The 25,756-nt window shown below is 38.0% G+C and overlaps 1 protein-coding gene across 3 annotated transcripts in view; it reads right to left on the minus strand.

The window, feature by feature from the left end:
• Positions 1-25,756, minus strand: part of RBP2 (retinol binding protein 2) — a 68,073-nt gene that overhangs the window by 41,726 nt on the left and 591 nt on the right. The window contains exon 1 of one of the 3 annotated variants that reach the window (XM_047875432.1): positions 21,147-21,214. The exons of the other annotated variants lie outside the window; for them this stretch is intronic. The gene's annotated coding sequence lies outside the window, so the exon portion shown is untranslated. Of the gene's footprint in view, positions 1-21,146; positions 21,215-25,756 lie in introns of those variants that run through there. 3 annotated transcript variants of the gene reach the window in all.

Below are 25,756 nucleotides of genomic sequence, written 5' to 3' on the forward strand. Positions count from 1 at the left end.
TATCTCTAACATATTCACCTGGCTTGAAATTCAAGCATGAAAAAATACACAGTGAAAAGTTTGGTTCAGTTCCTGCTGCTGCTATTGCTAAGCAAGAAACCATTTTTATTAATTTCTTGTGTACCTTTCCAGAGTTTCTTTCCATATATAAAATCAGATACAAAGACATTTCCCACTTCTTGCCTTTTTATCCAAGAAGGAGAATCCGACAAACTTTGATCCATATTTTTCTTTTTGCTTCTCTTAGCAAATTTTCATATTAATACACAGAGAGCTTTCTTATTCTTTTTGACTGCTGTATAGTATCCAACTCCTTACAAGTACCATAATTAATTTAGCCAGTCCTGACTGGAAGGTCATTTGGGTTGTTTCCTGTCATTTGTAATTACAGACTGCAATTCTGATCCATCTTGTGCATATGTTTTTCTACACATTACAGAAAATGTTTTTAATAGGTTGTCCCAGCGTATGAGGGTTCTGTTTCATCACATTCTTGGCAACCCTGTGTATTAACAAGTAATTTTTTAGAAATCTTTGTCAATCAGATAGGTTTCTAAAAATGTATTCTGTTGTTTTAAAATGAATTTATTCTATTATAATTAAGCATGTTTTCAAATACTTGTGGACATTTTTTTTCTGTGAGCTGCTTTTTCATGTCCCTTGTTCATTTGAAATTGGGTTGTTAGACTTTTGACTGATTTAAAGAGCTTTTTATAAATGTGCATGGAACCACAAAAGACCCCAAACAGTCAAAGCAATCTTGAGAAAGAAGAACAAAGTTTCAGGTAACACAATCCCAGATTCCAAGATACACTACAAAGTTGCAGTAAACAAAACAGTAGGGTTTGGCATTAAAAACAGACACATATATCAATGGAACAGAGCAGACAGTCCAGAAATAAATCCACACCTATAAGGTCAATTAATCTATAACAAAGGAGGCAAGAATATACAATGGGGAAAAGACAGTCTCTTTGATAAAGGGTGCTGGAAAAACTGGACAGCTACATACAAAAGAATGAAACTGAACAACTTTCATATACTATACATGAAAATAAACTCAAAATGGATTAAAAACCTAAATGTGAGGCCTGAAATCATAAGACCCCTAGAAGAAAACAGATGTAGTAATCTCTTGGCCTTAGCAACATATTCTAGGTATGTTTTCTCAGGCAAGGGAAACAATAGCAAAAACACTATTGGGCCAATACCAAAATAAAAAGCTTCTGCAGGGCAAAAAGGCAACCTACTGAATGGGAGAAGGTATTTGCAAATGATACATTTGATAAGGGATTAATATCCAAAATATATAAAGAACTTATATAGCTCAACATAAAAAAAAACCCAAAGAATCTAATGAAAAAATGAGCTGAGGACTTAAATCAACATTTTTCCAGAGAAGATGTACAATGGCAAAGATACATGGAAAGATTCCCAACATCACTAATCATCAGGGAAATGCAGATCAAAACCACAGTGAGATATCACCTCGCATCAGTCAGAATGGCTAGTATTAAAAGGGCAAGAAATAAAAGTGTAGGTGAGGATGGGGAGAAAAAGGAACCCTCATGCACTATTGGTGGGGATGTCAATTGGTACAACCAGAGAAAACAGTATGGAGGTTCCTCAAAAAGTTAAAAATAGAAATACCACATAATCTAGTAATTATACTCCTGGGTATTTATCTCCCTCCCCAAAATGAAAACACTAAATTGAAAAGATACATGCACCCCTCTGTTTACTGCAGTATTGCTTACAATAGCCAAGGTACAGAAGCAGCCCAAGTGTCCATTGATAGATAAGCAAATAAAGAAGATGTGGTATGTATATACAATGAAGTATTACCTAATCATAAAAAGAATGGGATCTTGCTATCTGCAACATCCTTATGCATCTAAACCTTATGGTCTTAGAGGGTATTATGCTAAGTGAAATAAATCAGAGAAAGACAAACACCATATCATTTCACTCATATGTGGAATCTAAAAAACAAAACAAAACAAAACAAATGAACAAAGAAAAAACCAGACTCTTAAATACAGGGAACAAACTGGTGGTTGCCAGAGGGGAGATGGCAGAGGAGAGGACAGGTGAAATACATAAAGGGTATTAAGAGGTACAAACTTCCAGTTATAAAATAAATAAATCACAAAGATGAAAAGTATATCATAGAGAAATGATTAATAATTCTGTAGTAACATTATATAGTGACAGAATGTGACTACACTTATCATGGTGAGCACTTTTTTATACAATTGTTGAATTAATATGTTATGCACCTGAAACTAATATCACATTGCATATTAATTATACTTCAATAAAAAATAAACAACTTTTTATACATTAAGGAAATTAATCTTACTATGTAACTGTTACAAATATTTCCCTCAGTTCCTTGTTTGCTCTCTTCCTTTCTTTATTGCATTTCCCCCCATATTTTTCTCAATACAGTGTGTGTAACTATTACAAAACTCAAACTACTACATGGCTTATAATAAAAGTAGAAGTCTTTTGTGCTGCTTCTATTTACCAAAGTCCTACTTCCCAGAAGCAACTGTTTTTTACCACTTTTAGCTGTTTTGCTGGCACTTGCGTCTACATTTCTCAATAGACTTATATAACTTTTCTTTACTATACCAATTTTAGACATTTTCTGTTGACTTCTGTCAATTGATGTTGAAGATTTCGCAGTATTATACCAGTTTTTCCTTCCCTTCCAACATATACCTTTCAGCCCTCTATTTGCTCTCTCTCTCTATATATATTATCCAGTTTTGGGGTAGGTCAATGTTTAGTGTTTACATTATTTTGACTATTTAAATATTGATAATCAAGCTGAATAATTTATTGTGATTAGATTTCTATTCCTGCACAACTCTTTGTTTCCCTTTGTTCTGTTAATATTTGCCTTAGGTTGTTGCTTGAAATTGTTGTGGTTTTTTTTTTTGTAAGTCCAAATCAGTTGAACATTGTGAATTTCCTATGTTTCAGCCTAATACATATCTCTTCCTAATTCTTTCCAAACTCTCAAACACAACGTGAAATCTCTCTCAGTAGAATCAAGAGCATCAAGGAAGATACTATTTCTTGAAAATATTGTCCTGGAGTGCTTCTTCCTCCTATTGTAGCTCTCCTGTTGTACAACCAAGGTGGTTGTGCTGTGCCTATGTCCTCAGATGTAGAAGCCCAAAGGGACAATTTTCTAGACAGTATACCTGTAGTTCTTGATGGAAGTGGTAGGCATAGTCAGTTTTCTAGATGGGAAAGAGGTGAAAGTGCAGAATCCTAGTTGTTTCTTTTATAAACATGTAACTGATCTTTCTACTTTCAGTCTTTACTCCTATCTTCTGGGACATTTATGCTTCTGACTTCTGTGCCCCCACAGAAAGTTTTTTTGGGCAAATTAGACGGCTTCTCATTGGCATACTCCTTTTGTGACACTTGAGGGTTTTTTTTTTCTACTCTGCTAAGTCAATCACTACTTACCCAAACACTTTTTCATTTCTCCCATCACTCAACTGCTTTTTCACTTTCTTCACTTTTGTGGATTTATAACATTTTTATTCTTTTCTGAAAAGTTGTGAACATTTTTAAATGGCAAAAAAATATATATTAGTGGGTATTCTATATAGCCCACCCATTCAGGTAGTCTTTAGCTAGCCAACTTTGTAGAGATAGAAGTTAACTTCTATCTCTAACTTGTAGAGCTGATTGTGAGGCAACCGCTTCCAGTCTATAGCTGTGCAATTGATTCCTGATCATGGAATAGGTTTTATCCTGTAAAGAATATGAATCTCTGTAAGTCAAATTATCATTTGAAGCAGCTGTAACATCTTACTCATTCCCTCATCAACTAATGAGTTAATTTAAAATCTTTGCTAAGTGTTCATTTTATATTTATATGAGAGTTATGATTTCATCTTTAAAAGAGTATCATTTAGGGTTGCCTGGGTGGCTCAGTTAGTTAAATGTCCAACTACAGCTCCCGTCATGATCTTGCGGTTCATGGGTTTGAGCCCTGCATTGGACTCTGTTGACAGCTCAGAGTCTGGAGCCTGTTTCAGAATCTCTGTCTCCCTTTCTCTCTGCCCTCCCCCCAATCACACTGTCTGTGTCTCTTTCTCTCAAAAATAAATAAGCTTTTAAAAAATATCATTTAACAGTTTTGAAGTTTCTGCTGAGATGCACTATAGATTCACCTGACAGAGCCAGGTGGACTGTGTGCCCAGAGAAGTATATTTCATGAACAGCTTAAAGCAAGAAACATTTTTTTTCTTGGCTCCTAGGTAAATCCAAGTATAGAATTTTAACTTTGCCAACTCTACATTCTCTGGGAAACACAAATTTTGAACACAAATTAATTTAAAAATTCATGCCCAGTAGGAAGGCGAACAGGTCTCTTTGATATACAGAATGGTGATTTAAAAAAAAACAAACAATTCTGTGTCTGTTTCATGTGACTTGTGGCTAAAATTGTAGAATTAAAGCTATAAGCTCTCTGTATTTGGAAAGGCCTTTACCTATCAATGTGTGTGTGTGTGTGTGTGTGTGTGTGTGTGTGTGTATTTTCTTATTTCTGGAGGGTATAAACAAATTAGATTACAAAGTCTTTTAAATTAAAGGAGATTTGTTCTTATTGGTTTATAGAATAAATGTCTATATAAAATCCTCCAAATAAGATAATTAAACTTCTAATACTTTAAATGTGCTAAAAAATCTTCTTCCTGAAGCTATGTCAGAAACCTTTTAAGAATCCAAATCCACATAATTAAAGTAAATGTTTGGCAAACAAGACCAGTTTACTAATGTGAGTTTAATAAAAACAGCTTTGTCTCCTCTGATTTATCATTGTTAAGTATAATACAAGCAGTTTTTTCTACTTAGGTATGTTTTTCTTAGACATTTATTGGTTTACTGATCAGATAAGCTAACATTATTCCTACATAATGTTTAAGATTATGAAAAATATAAATTTATGCCTGACTAAATTGAATCATTGTTCTGACAAATTTTTAATTTCAACAGCTTTTTTAAAACCCGTAAGCTGATATTAAATTAAATTAATTATTATGTAACCAGTGGATATGTAGGTACTTTCTAAGTAGGATAGAGCACTGACACATTGATTACTAAGCATAATTTTGCTTTTTTAATATGCTAAAAGAGAAGCTATAGCAATGAGTCATGTTAATGAATGTGCTCATTTTTGCCACACAGGAATGCATGTGACTATAAAAAATTATATTCTGAACTCTGCTGTCTGCTAAAATGCTTCAGTATGACAGAAAGTTCTCAATTATCTGCTCTCTAGTTTTCTCTGTGAAATAGAAGTTAATTACTTGAGTGAAAAGTTAAAATTAATATCAGTGGTCGCAACTGCACTAGGAGAAATGACAGAAATACAACCGAGAATATGCTTTCGCTTTTCCATAAGCAGTCGTTCTTGGGATTTATGTGTGTTACAACTATTTATACTTACTCTATTAAAAATCAAAACTGAGAAATATTTAGAATACTCATTTATGTATTCATTTGAATATAGTGATTAATATATAGCATGTTATCAAAAATAGCATCTTAATATTATTATAGAATTAGTTTTGAACTTATGGACCTCTTGACATCTGTATTAGAATAAAAGTATAACCAGAGTATGAAACAGTGTAGTAAAGGGAAAGACTTGGAAAGTATATTTTTCTTATCCTGGTTTATAATTCTTAATCTTATAAGCTATGAAATGTGTTAAAATTTTTGCAATGTTCTCGGTCTTGATGGGCTTGCATCCTTGATTTTCTGATTAATGTCTTCACCTACAGTGTAAATGACTATTCTTTAAAAAAATTTTTTTTAAATGTTTATTTATTACTGAGAGACAGAGAGAGACAGAGCATAAGCAGGGGAGGGGCAGAGAGAGAGGGAAACACAGAATCTGAAGCAAGCTCCAGGCTCTGAGATATCAGCACAGAGCCCAATGCCAGGTGGGCCTGAACCCACAAAACACGAGATCACGACCTGAGTCGAAGTTGGATGCTCAACCGACTCAGCCACCCAGGTGCCCCAATGGCTATTCTTTTTAAAGTAACCCACATTCCTGATTGGCCTGGAACCAAGGGCTTCCTGGGATGTGGAACTTTCAGTATTATAATCAGAACAGTCCTGGGGAAGCTGGGAGAGTTGGCTACCTTATTTACTTTCTGTGTAATCTGCCTAGAAAGCAAAGACTCTGTGACTTGCCTGAATAATCTTACATTCTCTATGTTAACTTTATGCTCTTAATTATGAAAAAGAAGAAGAAGAAAAAGAGGAGGAGGAGAATAAAAGGGAACAAAAAAAGTTTCCTTGCTTATGAAGGTGCTAAGGTTCTTTGCAATTCTGTTTCCTCCCTGTCTTTATTTTTAAATGTTTTATTGTCACTTTGATTTAATAAGCAGCCAAGTATTGTTTCTCAAGCACCCATGATCCTGTCTTAATCAAGTGTCTAAATCTCCTCTGACAACTCTTGATTTTTGCCTTTGAAAAATTAGGTCTGAAATATAGAAGAAAATAAATAAGACTTGCAGGAAATCTTTTACACCTAAAGTAGTCTTTGAGATTTCCCAGAGGGATCCTGGAAAAACACAAAGCTTTGTTCTTTTACCTTATAAAAAGGGATGCTAGAAATAATCAGATTTGGTGAGCTGCATGGGAAGAGCTGTTAAATCAGAAGAAATGCTCAGCCTTCCCTAGGTTAAATTTGTATAGGTAAGATGTTATTAATATAAATATTTCAGAAATTTTATGCTTTATGGGAAGCCCCTAGAGATTTTTCAATGACTTGCTTTCTGTATATGTTTAAATTCAGGAAAAACATTGACTGGAAGTCTTATAAGATAGTTCTGTTGAACTTTCCCCTATTTATTTGAGTCTTGATAGTGTTTTGTCTGATGATAATGAGCAACAATATATTTCAATTATTGTTTAAAATGTTGATTGTCACAGTCTTTTATCTTTTTTAAAAAATTTGAATCAAGTACTTTTTAGGCCAATGGATCTTAATGCATATCAGACCTAATCATAAAATTTTATAGAAATACCGTTGTCTAGACCCTACTCCAGATGTACTCAATCTTTTTATTTGATATCCTTCATATATTATATACATGTTATATCTAAGGATTATGATATATCTTAAGAATTTTCCCTCTATAAAAGTATATTCACCCAATTTTATGAATCTGATGCAACATTCACTGGCTTCTTAGAAAGTAGACTTAATGGGGCACCTGGGTGGCTCAGTCGGCTGAGTGGCCAACTTTGGCTCAGGTCATGATCTTATGCTTTGTGTGTTTGAGCCCTTCATCTGGCTCACTGCTATTAGCACAGAGCCTGCTTCGGATCCCCTGTCTCCTGCACCGACCCCTGTCTCTCTGCTTCTCCTCTGCTTTCACTCTTGGTCTCTCAAAAATAAATAAAAAGTTTTATATATAAAAAAAGAAATTAGATTTAATGATTGATCTAAGAGACGTTTATTTAAAGTTTCTTTTGGGAGAATGGGTTTATTACATTTGTTTTGCAAACCCACTAACCAAATAATCAGATATCTTTCATGCTTTATTATTATTATGAACTCTTATCAGTCCATTTGAAAAATTTCAGTAATAAAATAACATTGCTCTGTCATTTAAAAATAGTTTTTATATGCAGCAAAAGTGGTTCTAAGAGGGAAGTTTATAGCAATACAGGTTTACCTCAAGGGGAAAGAAAAATATCAAATAAACAATGTAACTTTACACCTAAAAGATCTGGAAAAAGAACAACAAACAAAACCTAAATCCAGCAAAAAGAAAGAAATAAAGACTAGAGCAGAAATAAATGATATGGAAACTAAAACAAAAACAAAAACAAAAAATAGAACAGATCAATGAAACTGGGAGCTGGTTCTTTAAAAGATCAAAAAAATTGATAAACCTCTAGCAAAACTCATTAAAAAAAAAGAGAGGACCCAAATAATCAAAATGACTAGTGAAAGAGGAGAAATAACAACCAACACCATGGAAATGCAAACAATTATATCAGAATATTATGAAAAACTATATGTCAACAAATTGGACAACTTTGAAGAAATGGATAAATTCCTAGAAGCTAACATACCAAAACCAAAGTAGGATGAAATCTAAAATTTGAACACACCTATCACCAGCAATAAAATTGAATCCATAAAAACAAAACAAAACAAAAAACTCCCCCAAAACAAAAGTCCAGGACCCAATGGCTTTGGAGGCAAATTCTACCAAACATTTAAAGAAGAGTTAAGACTCATTCTTCTTAAACTATTCCAAAAAATACAAGAGGAAGGAAAACTTCCAAATTTATTCTATGAGGCTAGTATCACCCTGATACCCAAACCAGCTAAAGACACCACAAAAAAAGACAACTACAGGCCAATATCTCTCATGAATATAGATGAAAAATCCTCAAAAAATATGAACAAACCAAATCAAACAATATATTAAAATAAATCATACACCACAATCTAGTGGGATTTATTTCTGAGATGCAAGAGTGATTCAATATTTGCAAAGCAACCAACACATTTCATATTAGTAAAAGAAAGGATAAAAGCCATATGATCATTGCAATAGATGCAGAAAAAGCATTTTACAAAGTACAATATCCATTCACGATTAAAAAAAAAAAAAACCTCTCGGGGCACCCGGGTGGCTCAATCGGTTAGGCGTCCGACTTCAGCTCAGGTCATGATCTCGCGGTTCATGAGTTCGAGCCCTGCGTTGGGCTCTGTGCTGACAGCTCAGAGCCTGGAGCCTGTTTCAGATTCTGTGTCTCCCTCTCTCTTTCTCTGCCCCTACCCCTGCTCATGCTCTGTCACTTTCTCTCTCAAAATTAAATGAATGTAAAAAAAATTTAATAAAAAAAATCTCTGCAAAGTAGGTCTAGAGGGAACATATCTCAGCATAATAAAGGCCTTATATGAAAAACCCACAGCCAACATCATACTCGATAGTGAAAAACTGAAAGCTTTTCCCCTAAGGTCAGGAAAAAAATAAGGATGTCCACTCTCATTTTTATTCACCATAATACTGGAAGTTCTAGCCACAGCAAGTAGACAACATAAAGAAATAAAAAGAAGGAAGAAGTAAAACTGTCACTATAGCAGATGACATGATACTATATATAGAAAACCCTAAAGACTCTACCAAAAAACTACTAGAACTGATAAATTAATTCAGTAAAGTTGCAGGATACAAAATCAATGTACAGAAATCAGTTGCATTTCTATACACTAATAACAAAGAAACAGAAAGAGAAATTAGAAAACAATCCCATTTACAATTGCACCCCAAATAATAAAATATCTAGGTATAAACTTTAGTAAAGAAGTGAAAGATCTGGACTCTGAAGACTATAAAACACTGATGAAAGAAATTCAAGATGAAACAAAGAAATGGAGAGACATTCCTTGCTCATGGGTTGGAAGAACAAATATTGTTAAAATGTATACATGACCCAAAGCAATCTACAGATCAATCCCTATCAAAATGCCAACAGCATTTTTCACAGAAGTAGAACAAGCAAACCATGTTCTACACAAAAGACCATGAGTAGCCAAAGGAATTTTGAAAAAGAAAACCAAAACTGAGGTATCAAAATTCCAGACTTCAAGTTATATTACAAAGCTGTAGTAATTAAAACTGTATGGTACTAGCATAAAAATAGACACATAGATCAATAGGCTAGAACAGAAAACACAGAAAGGAGGCAAGAATATACAATGGGAAAGGACAGTCTCTTTCACAAATGGTGCTGGGAAAACTGGACAGGTACTACAACAGACTGAAACTGGACCACTTTCTTACACCATGCACAAAAGTAAATTAAAAATGGATTAAAGATCTAAATGTGGGACCTGAAACCATAAAAATCTTGAAAGAGTGCACAGGCAGTAATTTCTTTGTCACCAGCTGTAGCAACGTTTTTCTAGATATGTCTCCTGAGGCAAGGGAAATAAAAACAAAAATGAACTATTGAGACTACATCAAAATAGAACGCTTCTGCACAGTGAAAAAAACAATCAAAAAAACTAAAAGGCAACTGATGGAATGAGAGAAGATATCTGCAAATGACATATCTGATAAAGGGTTAGAATCCAAAATGTATAAAAATCTTATAAAACTCAACACCAGAAAACAAATAATCCAATTAAAAAATGGGCAGGAGACATGAGCAGACATTTCTCCAAAGAAGACATCCAGATGGCCAATGGACACATGAAAAGATGTTCAACATCACTCATCATCAGGGAAATGCAAATCAAAACTACAATGAAGTATCACCTTGTACCTGTCAGAATGGCTAAAATCAACAAACAAGAAACCATAGGTGTTGGTGAGAATGTGCAGAAAAAGGAACCCTCATGCACTGTTGTTGGTGAGAATGTAAACTGGTGCAGCCACTCTGGAAAACAGTATCGAGATTCCTAAAAATTTAACACTAGAACTGCCCTATGATCCAGCAATTGCATTACTGGGTATTTACCCCCAAATTACAAAAACACTAATTCAAAGGAATACACACACCCCTGTGTTTATAGCAGCATTATTTACAAACTATGGAAGGAGCCCAAGTGGTCACTGACTGATGAATGGAAGGATGGAGGAAGAGGTAGTATATATATATATATATATATATATATATATATATGCAGTGGAATACTACTCAGTCATAAAAAATAAAGATCTTAGCATTTACAACAATATAAGTAGAGCTAGGGAGTATAATGCTAAGTGAAATAAGTTAGAGAAAGACATATACGATCTTACTCATATGTGGGATTTAAGAAACAAAACAAATGAGCAAAGGAACATGAGAGAGAGAGAGAGAGGGAGGCAAACCAAGAAAGGGATTCAACTATATAGAACAAACTGGTGGTTAGCAGAGGGGAGATTGGTGGGGGGATGGGGAAAATAGGTGATAGGGATTAAAGAGTGAACTTGGGGCGCCTGGGTGGCGCATCGGTTGAGCGTCCGACTTCAGCCAGATCACGATCTCGCGGTCTGTGAGTTCGAGCCCCACGTCCGGCTCTGGGCTGATGGCTCAGAGCCTGGAGCCTGTTTCCGATTCTGTGTCTCCCTCTCTCTCTGCCCCTCCCCCGTTCATGCTCTGTCTCTCTCTGTCCCAAAAATAAATAAACATTGAAAAAAAAAAATTACAAAAAAAAAAAAAAGAGTGAACTTGTGGTGATGAAAAAACAAAGTAAAATAAAATGAAAAACAACAACAATCGGAACAAAAAACAAGAACAAAAAATAGTTTCTGTTTTACTCCAATGTTTGCTGAAGTATTTCCTATAAGCTACAAGCCAGAATTTGTGTTTTTAATAAAGAAAGTCCCAGAGCCTTGTAGAAAAACTTACTTCAAAATACAGACTTTCAAAGAACTAACTCTTGGGTAGAGGCATCTGAGCTGAAATCACTTAGGCAACTTTGAGACCATATCAGGAGACTAAGTCAGGATTTCCAGAACCCTTTTTAGTTGGGAAACAGATGGCTTCATGAGATTATGAATCCAGGATATGGAATGGAATAAGAATTAATTATATAAACTGAATGAACTGATGAGAAAAATTTTATTGTGGTTGTTTGGAATATTGCTGATGTTGGTTTTTTTATTAAAAAATTTTTGTTAATGTTTATTTTTGAGAGAGAGAGAGACAGAGTGCAAGTGGGGGAGGGGCAGAGAGAGAGACAGGGAGACACAGAATCTGAAGCCAGTTCCAGGCTCCCAGCTGTCAGCACAGCGCCCGATGCGGGGCTTGAACCCACAAACTGTGAGATCATGACCTGAGCCGAAGTCAGATACTCAACCAACTGAGCTACCCAGGTGCCCCGCTGATGTTGTTTTAATGCACTATTTTCCAGATATATAAGGAAGCCCTTTCTATTTCTTCCTATGCTCTAAGTAACCCATGAAAATTTGGTAGACTCTGCTCTCATAAACTAAACTGAAACACTTAAAAGGGATATCTAATTCCATGAACTCCTACGATTCAGAAATTCTGAGTCTATTTTTCATGGCAATATAGTTATTTGCATAGGTTTAACAAGAATCTGTCTTCCTTTCTACCATAACCTAATTAAACAAATTTATCAAACAACCAAGGCCTTTCCAGAGTATCATGGTTGAGAACAATGCTCTTTCAATGAGGCATGACAAGCCACTGCTAAGGAACAAAGTTTGGTTGTACTTACGGAACCATCGCTTACTATGACCTCCCAGGAAAACTGGCCTAAGTGCCTGGTTTACAGGGTTCAGCCTCACAATTTGTAAGGAAGGTCACTTTCTGGCAGGCCAGAAAACGTAAGTCATTTTGTGGACCTCGAGAAAAGTAAAATTCATCTACATGTGCAATTAAAATTTGTTAGAGTTTCTTAGGCTCATTTTTTTAGTCAGGGGAGAGCAAATAGACATTTTTAAAAGTCCAATTTGAGAATCCTTATGAAAACTTTCAGATGGAAGTTAATTTTATAAATGTTCAATATTGTGTTACTCTAGATCCCACAAAACAAATTTAAAGAAACCTATCTTAACACTCTTACTGCACCTATGCACATAATCAGGCCAAAGATTTGGATAACAGTCTTATTTTGTGATCAGGAATAATCTTTCTTGAGATTATTATGATGACAAATTGGGGAGACTGTCAGGGAAAACTGTAAAAGACTTGAAACAGGCAAAATAATGTTAGTGGGTATCCTGTCTAGCCTACCCATGCAGGTGATCTTTGGTTGTCTTTGACGAGGCTCTTTTTTTATTTAAGCTTATTTATTTTTTAGAGGGGTGGGGAAGGCAGAGAGAGGGGGACAGAGGATACAAAGCAGCCTCTGTGCTAACAGCAGAGGGCCTGATGTGGGGTTCAAACTTAGGAACTGTGAGATCATGACCTGAGCCGAAGTAGGACACTTAACTGACTGAGCCCCCCAGGTACCCCTTAAGTTTTTATTTTTTTTATTTTATTTTATTTAAAAAATTTTTTTTTTCAACGTTTATTTATTTTTGGGACAGAGAGAGACAGAGCATGAACGGGGGAGGGGCAGAGAGAGAGGGAGACACAGAATCGGAAACAGGCTCCAGGCTCTGAGCCATCAGCCCAGAGCCTGACGCGGGGCTCGAACTCCCGGACCGCGAGATCGTGACCTGGCTGAAGTCGGACGCTTAACCGACTGCGCCACCCAGGCGCCCCCCTTAAGTTTTTTTTTTTAATTCCAGTTGGTTAACATACAGTGTAATTTTAGTTTTAGATGTACAATATAGTGAGTCAAAAATTCCATACATCAGTCAGTACTCATCATGATAAGTGTACTCATTAATCCCTGTGACTTCTCCTCTGGTAACCATCAGTTTGTTCTCTATAGTCAAGGGTGTGTTTCTTGGCTTCTCTGTCTCTCTCTCTCTCTCTCTGTCTCTCTCTCTCTCTCTCTCTCTCTCTCTCTCTCATTTTCCCTTTGTTCATTTGTTTTGTTTCTTAAATCCCACATATGGTGTTTGTCTTTCTCTAACTTATTTGATTCAGCATCATATTCCCTAGCTCCATCCATATCATTGCAAATGGCGAGGTTTCATTTTTTTCTTAAAGCTGAATAATATTCCATGGTGTATCTATACCACCTTTTCTTTATCCAGTCATCTATCGAAGTGTACTTGGGCTGCTTCCACGGTTTGGCTATTGTAAATAATGCTGCTATAAACATAGGGGTGTGTACATTCCTTTGAATTAGTGTTTTTGTAATTTTGGGGTAAATACCCAGTAGTGCAATTGCTGGATCATAGGGTAGTTCTATTGTTAACTTTTTGAGGAACCCCCATACTGTCTTCCACAGTGGCCACACCAGTTTGCATTCCCACCAACAGTGCATGAGGGTCCCTTTTTCCCTACATCCTCACCAACACCTGTTGTTTCTTGTATTGATGATTCTAGGTGTGAAGTGATATTTCACTGTAATTTTGATTTTCATTTCCTGATGATAAGTGATGTTGAGCATCTTTTCATGTGTCGGTTGATCATCTGGATGTCTTCTTTGGAGAAATGCCTGTTTTTGTCTTCTGCCCATTTTTAAATTGGATTATTTGTTTTTTAGGTGTTGAGTTTTATAAGTTCTTTATGCATTTTGGATAAGAACACTTTATTGGATATGTCACTTGCAAATATCTTCTCCCAATCCATCAGTTGTCTTTTAGTTTTGTTGATTGTTTCTGACTAGGCTGTTTTCCAACTCTGTGAGATAGAAGTTAACTTGTAGAACTGATAATAATACAACTATTTACAGTCTATAGCTATGCAAATGATGTCTAATCATGACAATGCCAGTAGATTTTGTTAGGTAGGGGGTATAAGTCTCTAAGTCAAATCCTCCTTGTAAGGATATTAATGTAATATCTTAGTGGCTCTTTCATTAATTAATAAATTAAATAAAATCTTTGCCAAGTATTTATTTCATATTTGCATGAAGCTCATGATTAGTCATCTTTAAAAATTGTCCTTTAACATTTTTATTGTCATTGTAATGAAATTTTGGGAAAGAGCAGTGATAAATTCATGTATTTAATCCACTTATTTATTTATTTACTTATTTAGTATTATTTTCTTAATGTTTATTTATTTTTGAGAGAGAGACAGACAGAGCATGAGCAGGGGAGGGCAGAGAGAGAGGGAGACACAGAATCCAAAGCAGGCTCCAGGCTCTGGGCTATTAGCACAGAGCCTGACATGGGGCTTGAACTCAGGAGTCATGAGATCATAACCTGAGCAAAGTGGGATGCTTAATTGACTGAGCCACCCAGGCACCCCTAATCCACATTTTTAAACTGAAAGTTCTGTGCAGAAATTTTAATTTATAGGTACTTCAAGTTATCAAACTTTTCCTTCATTGGCTCTAAGGCTTATGTCATAGAAAGGTCTTCCCCACCCCAAGATGAATTTTAAAAAGAAAAAGAAAACCTCATGTAATTACTTCTAGAACCTTTACGCTTTCATTTTTAAGCCTATAAACTTTTTGATTTAGCTTAATTATTTTCACAAATGTGTCATTGATTGTCCCAACACCATTTCAAATAGTTTCCCCACTAATTTAAAATTCCATTTTGCTATGAAAATGTGAAAATGAGGGCTCCTGGGTGGCTCAGTTGGTTAAATGTCAGACTCTTGATTTCAGCTCAGGTCATGATCTCATGGTTCGTGAGTTTGAGCTCCACATCCGCTTCTGCGCTGACAACGTGGAACCTGTTTGGGATTCTCTCTCTCTCCGTCTCTCTCTCTGCCCCTCCCCAGCTTGTGTGCTTGCACACACTCTCTCTCTAAATAAATAAACATAAAAAAAGAAGGAAAGTGGGAAAATGTTCACATTCAATGTACATATTAACTTAGGAAGAATGGACATCTTTATAATGTTGAGTTCTCCTATACAAGAACAGGGTAGAGGTTTCCATTAATCCAAATATTATCTTATGTTAAGACTAAGTTTAAAGTTTTTGTCTATATAACCTTCATATTTTTGTTAGTTATTTCTAAATATTTTGTCTGTCATGGTTATTAGAAATAGAATATTTTCTCACATTATATTTTCTAGTTGTTGTTTGTATATAAGAAAGCTACTGACTTGGGCATCAATTTTGTGCCTAGTTACCTTTTTGAATTCTCTTATTATCTGTAAAGTTTTTTACTTGATTTACTTATATTCTTGTATTTTCAAGTATACAATCATATCATCTACAAATAATGTTAGTTTTGCTTCCTTGTTTCCAATTTTTATTCTTTTATTTATTTTATTATTTTATTATTTGTGCTTTTGGATCGTTGGCAATGGCTAATCCTCACAGAAAAATATTAGTGGTTATCTATGTCTTATTCTTGATTTTAGTAGAAATATTTTTAATGTCTTGTCAATAACTGATTAGTTTTTAGTCTAATATGTCTTGTTAAGAAGTCAGCCACCCAAGTCTATTTTGCTGAACCTTTATTTATTTATTTTATTTTTTTTACATTTATTTATTTTTGAGAGACAGAGACAGAGAACAAGTTGGGGAAGGGCAGAGAGAGAGGGAGACACAGAATCCGAAGCAGGCTCCAGGCTCTGAGGTGTCAGCACAAAGCCCGAGGCAGGGCTCGAATCCACAAACAGTGAGATCATGACCTGAGCTGAAGTCAGATGCTTAACCAACTGAGCCACCCAGGTGCCCCTACTGAGCCTTTATTTTTAAGTTAGCATCAGAAATGTAGGACACAATGAAATATATAACATCATTTGCATAAATTAAGAATATAGTGCTGGAAAACAATGCACATGTTGCAAAAATATATTAACACTAAACTTATTAAAATGGTCGCTTATGGAGGAAAGGGAATGAGAATACAAAGATAGAAACGAAAAATATATTCATCCCAAAAACCTAACCTGATGAAACCTTGAAAGAAAAAAAGTACAAGTTTTGTTCCTTTTAGTATTTAATAAAATTTGCCTGTGAAATCATCTGGGCCTACTGCTTTTATGAGAAAGGGTGGTTCTTTGACAGCTTACTTAATTTCAATAAAAGTCATTGATCTCTCTAGATTTCAGTCTGTTCTGCGATAAGTTTTGCTTTTTTACATTTTACTTAAAAATCTTTCATTTCTTGAAGAAATAATCATACTTTTATTTCCTCTGTGTCACTAGTTATTTCCTCATTCTAATTTTAATTTTATATACTTATGAATTCTTCTTGATTTCATTAGCTGGTGGTTTCTCTATTTTATTTCTAAAGATCCAACACTTTTGGGGCGCCTGGGTGGCGCAGTCAGTTAAGTGTCCGACTTCAGCCAGGTCACGATCTCGCGGTCCGGGAGTTCGAGCCCCGCGTCATGCTCTGGGCTGATGGCTCAGAGCCTGGAGCCTGTTTCCGATTCTGTGTCTCCCTCTCTCTCTGCCCCTCCCCCGTTCATGCTCTGTCTCTCTCTGTCCCAAAAATAAATAAACGTTGAAAAAAAAGATTTAAAGCTCCAACACTTTTAATTATTTATTTAATACTTATTAATTTATTATTGAAGTGGGGAGGGTCAGGGGAAGAAGGAGAGAGAGAATCCCAAGCAGGCTCCACACTCTGCTCAGGGGCCAACTATCATGAGATCATGAACTGAGCTGAAATCAAGAGTCACAGGCTCAGCTAACTCAGCTAGCTATCCATGTGCCCTACAACCCTTTATTTATTAAAAAATTTTTTTTAATGTTTATGTATTTTTGAGAGAGAGACAGAGTGCGAGTGGGGGAGGGGCAGAGAGCGAGGGAGACACAGAATCTGAAACAGGCTCCAGGCTCTGAACTGTCAGCACAGAGCCCCACACGAGGCTTGAACCCACGAACCCCGAGATAATGACCTGAGCTGAAGTCGGATACTTAAGCAACTGAGCCACCCAGGTGCCCCTCCAACCCTTTATTTTTAAAGATTTGTTCTATTTGCCTATTTTCAATGGCAAAAATTTCTCTTTTTGCTTTGTCAGTTCCTTCTTCCTATTATTTTATACTAATTTTGCTATTCTTTTTCTAACACTTAAATTCCTAATTGCTTCCAAACCTTGTTCAATAATAGTAATTATAATTTATATATTAATTATATTAATTTATTAATTACCTAAGGATATGAGCATTTTCTTATATTTTATTTTAAATTTTTTTTTCAACGTTTTATTTATTTTTGGGACAGAGAGAGACAGAGCATGAACGGGGGAGGGGCAGAGAGAGAGGGAGACACAGAATCGGAAACAGGCTCCAGGCTCTGAGCCATCAGCCCAGAGCCCGACGCGGGGCTCGAACTCCCGGACCGCGAGATCGTGACCTGGCTGAAGTCGGACGCTTAACCGACTGCACCACCCAGGCGCCCCGAATTTTCTTATATTTTAAATCATATCCCTTAGGGTTTTGTATGTAGTGTTATTAAAAATATTTTTTCTAATTGTGATATAATTATAGACTCATGAGTTGCAAAAATAGTACAGAGAGGTCCTGAGTACCCGTCACCTAGCTTCTCCCACTGGTGACATCTCCTACAACTATAGAGCATTATCAAAATGGGAAATTTGTTGTCACAATACATACGATTGACTACAAATTTTATTCGGATTTCACCCTCTCGTTTTGTATGTCTGTGTGTATACTTCCGTGATATTTAATCACATGTATAGATTCATACAACCATTATAACAGTCAAGTTATGGACTGTTCTATCTCCACAAAAATACTCTCTTATGTTGTCCCTTTATAGCCACATCCTCCTGCCCTTTCCTAACCCCTAGCAACCACTGATGTGTCCCCCGTCTTAACAATTTTGTCATTTAGATAATGCCATATAAATGGAACCATATAATATGCAACTTTTGAGACTGGGCTTTTTCACTTTGCTTAATGCGCTAAGATCCATGCAATTATTTTAAATATGAACAGTTTTTTTGCTTTTGTTGCTGACTAGCATTCTGTTAACCCTTCATCTGTTGAAGGTCATTGGGATTTTTTTTAGTCTTTGGCTATTATAAATAAGCAGCTATGAACATTCACGTACAGGTTTTTGTGTGACTATAATGTTCCATTTCTCTGGGAAAAACACCCAGGAGGGTGATTACTGGTTGTATGACAAGTGTATGTTTAATTTTTTAAGAAACTGCCAGACTAATTTCCAGAGTGGCTCTACCATTTTATATTTCCACCAAAAATGTACAAGTGATCTAGTATCTCTGGAGGGTTGCCCATACTTGGCATTATCAGATTTTTAATTTTAGCCATTCTAACAAGTATAATAGCATACTTTTTGAACAGATACTACTATGATTAAAATTGCATTTTCCCAGTGGCTAGTGATCCTGAACATCTTTTAATGTGTTTGCCACCCTTATGTCATCATTTGTAAAGTGTCTATTCAAGTTTTTCACTCATTTTCTAGATAAGACTGTTGTCTTACCATTGAATGTAGAAAGTCCTTTCCATATTTTGTATATGAGTCCCTTGCTGGGATATAGGATTTGCAAATGTTTTCTACATTTATATTATCATCATTGTCTAACCATTTTGCCACTTCAGTTTTGATTTACTGTTTGCTCAAGAAATATTTTTAAGAGAGTTCATGCACCACAAAAAGAATGGAATTTATAATGATACAATGTCAGTCAGGAGAGCAGTCATGCGGTCATCCGGGACTGATAGGGAAGGTGTCTTGCTTCAATAGGGCCTTTAGCTGAGTCTTCAAGAATAGGTAGGGCTTGGGGGAAAATAATCTGTAGTGATTGCAGCAACCTTGAGGGTTATCAATTAGGGGCTATAAAATGGTGAGAGGCCCAAAGTACACAATAGCAGAAATTTTCTGAAGACATACTCGGGCATTATCTTGATATCCTAGATTAGGTGTTGCAATGGCCACCTCATCTGAGGAGCAGCACCCTCTCAGAGGTGGCCTCTTCTGTAGGCCAAAGGTCTCTTACCCATTGCTGCGTGGCAGGAAGATTTCTTTACGCTGGTTGGAGGTCTCCTTTGAAGGGCCATAAATGAAAGCATGGTCAGGGCTGGGCTGATAACCATGGTGTGTGAAGTTCAGAGTAGTAATTACCTTACTTGCACAGCCCAGTAACTCAGAGAACATAGTGCGAAGTGAGGAGGGAAAGGAGAATGGCATGAGACCAGGTCCTACCCGGCTGGAGAAAGTCTGATAGAGGCCACATGGCCATCAAAGAAGAACGAGCTCCTGGAATGTGCAATCTGACTTGACCTCTCACTTCCAACATCACAACAGCACCAAACCAATCGAAATTGAGCAGAATTAGTTAGGTAATAGTCAGTCAAGAAGGCTTTTTGGAGGATGGACTTGGAGAAGTTCATAAGAATTTGCTAGAAAGGGAAGAACTAGGAACTTTTTTTTTTTTTTCAGTGAGAACAGGGAGAACAATAGTGTAGTGCAGTGTAGTCACTGTTGACTTCAGGAGACAAGCCTGGCTCAACCAAAAAGGGTGTGTTCAGGACTTCAGGGGAGTGGGGAACTTCTTAAGGAGGACTTGAACACCAAAATGAGGAGGGCAGATGCCACAGGACAGGAATGAAGGTACTCCTCATGGGCTCAGGAAGTTCCCCACATTCTCCCCCACCACTTGTCATGGTGTCTGAGATGTCAAGGAGGGCCTAGGGTGACTTCTTCAGGTTAAGGCATTGTTGCCTCCAGATTCTTCATTTAGGGGTGAACAGTCTGAAGATATTTCTTCCCTCTGGTATTCCTCCCATACAATGGACCAGCCTAAGTTGCTTCACCTGGTGCTGCATCTCTTTGCCTACTAGAAAACTCCCCTCTTATCTCTCCAAATATCCAGCCAGCTTGCTCAGTCCACACTTGCCAGGGGGTCTTTCTCAAGTCCTGCCCTGCACACTGTTCTCAATATGCCAACAAGCTCTTATAGCACTGGACGTCTGAGGCACTCATTTGGCCCCTGGCCCCGGTGTAACACTTACGTGTGAATGGCCCAGCCATGGCCCTGGCCCTGCCCTGCTCAGGTGATCAGTAGACATTTATGAAGCAATGAAAGACAATAAGGGCACGTCTTAACCCAGTAAGGCCATTTTAAATCTGTTATCTGATATTGTCTCACCTATTAATAGTTAATATCATTATCATGGGTAGGTTTGTTTTTGTTTTTGCTTAAAACAACAGAAATTTATTCTCCCACTTCAGGCAGCCAGGATTCCAAAATCCAGATATTGACAGGGTGGGTTCCTTCTGGAGGCTTGAGCAAGAATCTGTTCAGTTCCTCTCTCTTAGATTCTAGTAGTTACTGGCAATTCTTGGCATTTTTTTTGGCTTATAAATACAACAGTCCAAATTTTGCCTCCATATTCAAACCACCTTCTTTTGTGTGTGCCCTTTTCTATCTCCTATAAGGACAGTCTCGTTGGATTTACTACGATCTTAATCTTGATTCTACCTTAATCACATCTCCATGGGACTTAAGTAATTTAAATTAATAACAGAGCCACCCTCTTTTTCTATCTTCTAATTCACGACCCCGCTAAGGTTCAAAAAGACAATCTGATGCTCATTAGCTATTTCCTCCCTATCTTCTAGCTCGTTGGCATCTAGACTCTGAACAGTTACCTCATGGAAGGGTCACAGTCTTTGGCATCTCAAAGACCCAGGTGCCAATCTCAGTGCTTCCTCTTGGTTCTGCTTTTAAAGGCCTACAGAGAAGAAAGGAGGTCTTGCCATGGGCTGATACATCATACTCATGGGGCACAGCAATTCTTCATGGTTCCCCACTGAGATACTGGCAGTCTGCACAGGGGCCACCTTGATTATGTGTCTGAGAGCTCCCTTATTGGTTATTTACTGCTGGGTAACAAATTACTCCTTAACTTAGTGGCTTTAAGCAACATAAACTTCTATTGTCTCATAGTTTCTATGGGTCAGGAGTTTGAGAGTGGCTTAGTTGGACTAAAGGACCTGCTTTCAAAGGTGGCTCACTGGCTGCTGGTGGGAGGCTTCAGTTGCTTTCCATGTGGGCCTCTCCACAGGGCTACTCAAGTGTCCTTGTGACATAGCGCCTGGTTCCCCTCAGATCAAGTAGTCTGAGAGAGAAACCAAGGAGGCAGTTGTACGTACCCTTGTATGACCTACCTTCAGAAGTCACATACCCTCACTTCTGCTACCAGTCCACATTCAAGGGGAGGGAAATTAGGCTTTGAAAGGCAGACATATCAAAGGATTTGCCAGAGGATTTAAAAACCACCACAGCTCTCTTTTCTACTAGGTCTCCACCCTTCTTCTCTGTCTTCATCTACGTGGTCTTATTACTACTCTTGTTCCCCTAACCCCTCACCCTTACTCCCAGAGTCCAGGATCTCTGCCAGAGTGGGGTGTGTGTGTGTGTGTGTGTGTGTGTGTGTGTGTGTGTGTGTGTCATACTAGTTAGGGAAAACAAAGGATTTAATTGGCTGATAAGTAAAAAGCCCAGGGTTAGGACTGACGTCAGGCAGGGCTGGATGCTGACATGCGAATGATGGAGCATCTCTTCATCTCTTGCCTGTGCTTTCTTCCATGAGCCTTCATTTCAGTAAGACTCCCTCCATGTGATGGCTTTCAGCAGCTCCAGGCTGACATTCTACCCCTTTAGTATTCCCAAAGGATAGACAGCATCTCTTTCCAGTATCTTAAATGAAAACCCCAAGATTATGTATTTGTGTCAGGTCTAGCGACTTTGAGTGTGATTGGCCAGGCCTGTGTTGTATGGCAACCCTGGAACTGACTGGGGACAAGGGAAGCAAGAACTGTCCAAAGTACATGGACTGAGTGTTATTATCAGAAGAAAGGGGACCAGACTTGGAACAAGTACACTGGCAGCAATCTGCAACACTGATGGTGAGCACTGAAGGAGACAAAGTATATAAACTGTCTGGTGCTTGATGGAATTTTTTTCTGGATTCTTCTATTTTCCACTTTCTCTGTATTTAATCATCTGATAAGTCCCACAGATTTTCCTTTAGCACTGCTGGTTGCCACGGCCCCTCCTCCTCCAAAGCACTGCCTTGCTATGGCCTCTCACTGCTGCTCTCCTGGACTAGGCTGGAGACACCCCTCCAACTCTCTCAGAGCACAGAACCTGAATCTGGCTCTGGAAGATCCATCATCTGCACACACTTTCCAATATCCCCCTGGCTACGGAAGAACACGCGGATAGTTTGTAGCAGAGGAAGATGGCTGCTGGTGGGTGGTAGAACTAGGTAGATGGGATGGAGCGGAGATGCACGGTAGCTATGGAACTGGCTCCCACGGTTCCCGGTGCAGCCCTGGAAACCAGAGCATCTAAGAGCTGTGGGAGACCAGATGGCCAGAGTGTACTAGAGCTTCTCAGCCTCCACATTCAAGCAGCCCCATCCTCCATTTTCCCCAGAGGAGAAACGATGGCTTTCCATTCTTTGATCTAAAATGGAAAGTGCCCGGCTAACCTTGCCAGGGGGCTCCTCAAGATGTCAACTCTGTAAGAGTAGTCATAGTTAAGCCAGATGGAGTTTGATTTTGTGCAGGATCGTTTGTTTAAATTTTTATACTAGTTTTTTTTGTTGTTAAAGTTTTCAATCATGGAATATTTCAAGTATCTACAGAAGCAGAAAGGATAGCTGAAGAAATTCCATATGCCCATCACCCAGCTTCAGCATTTATCAGGTTGTGGCTAGTCTTATTTTGTCTCCATTCCTACTATTCCTCACCTTTCCAATTATCTTGAAGCTAAACCCAGATATTATGCCCTTTCTCCATAAATATTTCAGTGTGTATCTTTAAAAGACAAGAACTCTTAAAATACATTACCATAATGCCATAATACTAAAAGTTTAATAGCATTTCTGGCAATATCACATGTCGTCAGTGTGCAAATTTCCCTAGTTATCTCTAGTTATCTCTAGTTTCTGTTTGTTCTAGAGTATTTTGTTTTCACAATTTATTTATTTGAATTAGGATTCAAATAAAGGCCATATAGTAAAATTAGCTGATATGTCTCCTGAGTTTATTTTAGACTATATGTTCCCTCTGTATGCCTTTTTTGTTCCTTGCAGTTTATTTGCTGAGGAAACCAGGTTGTTTGTCCTCCAGTTTCTTATGGTCTGGGTTTTGCTGATCACACCCTTCAAATGTCTAACATGACCCGCCGCCCCTACATTTCCTGTAAATATGTAGTTGGATCCAGAGACTTGACCAGATTCTATGTGGAACTTTTGGTGAGGCCACTTGGTAGGTGGATTGTGTAAGAAGCACAGAGACGTTGTTGCCTCTCTGTTTTGTGTCCACTACTTAGTACCTGTGACACCGGACCCTGGAAACCGGAAGTCTGCCACTGGTGTCACCCCAAGCCAATTCCTCTACTGGTCCCATTTCAAAAAACGGAATTTGCATTATCCATCTTTCTCACCTAGTTCCCTTTCCAGATCTCTTTACTTGGTGTGACTGAGGGAATCTTGGTCTCATACCTGGAACCTGCATGCAAAGGAGGCTGGGGAAGCTATTTCTTTCTTTGATGAATACCTGAGAGAGATGGAATCCCCAAAGAAGGGATTCCCTAAATATGGGAGACTTGTTCAGAAGATGGCAAACCACAGATATGATGAATGTGCACGAGGGCATCTAAGACCATGGTAAGACTGAGAGCTAAGCGGTAGGAGTTCAAACAGGACCTCACTGGGGTATGTGGTTTTGGGGGAAGGGACCCATTGGGCTTAGACCTCGTATTCATGAAGGGCTTTTCAACTTTTGACATTATTGCCAAGTGGTTACAGAGAGACAGTAATGGGACAGAATAGAGTTCCTTCTCTACCTTTATTTTTTATTTTTTTTAAATATGAAATTTATTGTTAAATTGTTTTCCATACAACACCCAGTGCTCATCCCAACAGGTGCCCTCCTCAATATCCATCTACCTTTAAACCTGTACACCATGCTTGGACCAGACTACCCCAGGTACACTCTGAATTCAGAAATTTTATAAATGCTAAAATTATCCTGGAACTAGCACTACATAAGTATACTGTATTTTTGTGTACTAACCTATTTGTTACCTGCAGCCATTTAAAACAAACCACAACTTTTGTTAATTCAGATCTGGTATTTCTTTGTTAGAGGCATCTTAAGAAATGGCCAGGATCATCTTAAAGAAGATCAGTACTCAAAGGGGATTTTGTGGGTTGTGGAGGGGGGAGAGGAGGGTCCCAAACTTTATCTCTGAACGATTGGTAGGGTTTTGATTATTGTAAGAGAATGGGGCATATCATCATGGGTGTGTCCCTCCTGGAGTGAATCAAGTCCCTTTTCCCAGAGGGACACTTATCCCTTTCCTTGTCCCCACTATCCCTGAGAGGAAAGCCACTTCTGTGACTTGGGTGATTAGCATGTCCCTACCACCTACCCTAACTCAGTCCTGCAGGTCCCCAGCTCAGGGTGGGGTGTGGGGATGGGGCCGCACTGGTGAAATCCCTGGGAACTGAGATTAGGAAAGACTCAGCTCTGCAGATGGAGGCAGGCTGGGGGGACTATTCCTGTCAGCGTTGGCGTGGGTAAGGGACATGTGGGGGAATTAAGCAGAGTTTAATTGCAGGGCAGTGTTGAGCTGTTTCATTTGCACCTGAAAAGAACAATAATGCTGTCCTAATTAATTGAGACAGAAGTTCTAAATCAGGGCTTCCAGAGAGGTCCTTGGGGTCCACCTTGTCAGGATGTTCATGCAGGAGGGTTTTGGAGGCTGCCCAAAGAATGACATTTCAGGGGCTTTGGGGGTTTAGGATCCGTCCACCTGCCAGCCCTAGGATGACAGGTCACTGTGTCTGTGCATTGCAGACTCTGGGTTCTCAATCAGTATCATGTGTGAGAGAGAGAGAGGGACAGAGAGACAAAGAGAACCTGTACTTGGGTTTGCACCCCCAAAACATCAGAGAGGCTCTGCTCTACCTCCTCCTTCTGCCACTGAGAGGTCTGGGGCTTCCTGCCCTAGCTGAGCCACGCTTCCGGATTTCTGTTAAATGGTTCCCTGTGTCCCCTGAACTTCAGCTCCTTCTGTTTTTCTGTCACCCACACTGTGTCAGCAATGAAGTCATGTTGATTCCACTCCTCGGATGCCAATCAGATCTCTGTTTTTGTTTTTGTTTGTTTAACCCACATATAAATTGGCTTGTTATATGCCAGGCACTGTTCAAATCTCTTTGTAAAAATAATATATACAGTAA

Source organism: Prionailurus viverrinus, chromosome C2 (assembly GCF_022837055.1).
Source record: "Prionailurus viverrinus isolate Anna chromosome C2, UM_Priviv_1.0, whole genome shotgun sequence".
Lineage (NCBI taxonomy): Eukaryota > Metazoa > Chordata > Mammalia > Carnivora > Felidae > Prionailurus > Prionailurus viverrinus.